Source organism: Nannospalax galili, unplaced genomic scaffold (assembly GCF_000622305.1).
Source record: "Nannospalax galili isolate Female #2095 unplaced genomic scaffold, S.galili_v1.0 scaffold138, whole genome shotgun sequence".
NCBI classification, from domain to species: domain Eukaryota; kingdom Metazoa; phylum Chordata; class Mammalia; order Rodentia; family Spalacidae; genus Nannospalax; species Nannospalax galili.
This window is the reverse complement of record NW_008341333.1, coordinates 700,157-701,463: the sequence shown is the minus strand read 5'-3', so window position 1 is coordinate 701,463 and position 1,307 is coordinate 700,157.

Genomic DNA, 1,307 nt, shown 5'->3' with positions numbered 1-1,307 from the left:
TGGGGGGGGGTGTACATATGTGCCATGGTGAAAGTATGGAGGTCACAGGACAACCTTAGGAAGTTGGTTCTCTCCTTCTATGATATGGATCCCAGGGGTTGAACTCAGGCTTGGCAGCAGGTGCCTTTATCCCATAAGCCATCTTGCTGGGCCATTATTACAGTATTTTCTTAATTAAAAAAATTTTTTAGTAAGCATATAAAATAATGAGTTTCATTATGATACTTTCAGACATATAGATCATTGTACTTTGTTCCTATTTTCCTCTCTCATTATTTCTTGTCCCTCCCCCCACGGGTGGAGGTTTGTTGGAAAAGCATACCGTATGACTTTACCTTGAGACTGGAGAGAGGGCCTCCTAGACTCTTTTGTTGTTGTTATTATTTTTTTTAGATTTTTAAGAAACATTTTATTTATTATAATTTTTATTTATTTAATAACCACACAATCAGAAGAAGCATTTCATTACAACAGGATTGACATATTCCATAACAATTTCCAGAGCTAAGATGCATCTCTTAATTAAATGAGGTTTTAACCTTTAAAAAAGATCTCCATTTCATTATTAAAACACAGTTTCCTAGAGAAAAATTCATTTTTAATGCAATTGACATTAAGCTATTTGCACATGCATTCCTAATCTCTATATATCTGATTATTATTAGTCACAGTTAGTTACTTTCTGAGCTCCTTGGCATCTGAGCATGGATATAAAGTCAAGTAGATTTCAATGGTAATGTTTTTCACATCTTCTGATTATTGAAGAACAAATTTTTATGCTTTGAAGAATTATTATTTTTATCATTATTTTTAATTTTTAATAACTACATGATTAAAAGAAGCATTTCACTACAGCTTTAACATATTCAGTAACACACTCCAGAGCAAGAGTACATCTCTTTCACAGTGGGTGCAAGTTTCTAGTTTCAAAAATTGAATGAGTTTTTACCCTTTAAAGAAGATCTCCATTTCATTTAAAAGTGTGCTGTTTCCTATATTTTTTAATATTATTTTTTCTTTTCTTTTTTTATTATTTTTTTAAGAAGAAGTGCATGACGTAAATTTCCATGCCATGCTTCTTCCTCAAATATATTTTTAAAAATTTGTTGATTTTTTTTTTTTTGGGTGTGTGTGTATATCACACAGAACATCCCAAACCATCTCATTCGACTATACACCCACTTCCCAGATGGCACCCTCCCATAGCCTCCCTCCCCCTACTAGAGCCCTTATGCTCTGATATCCCTGCTACTGTCTGCTGTGTTGTCAGCCCCCACAGCCATTCCCCACTACTTGCCCTTCTAGCA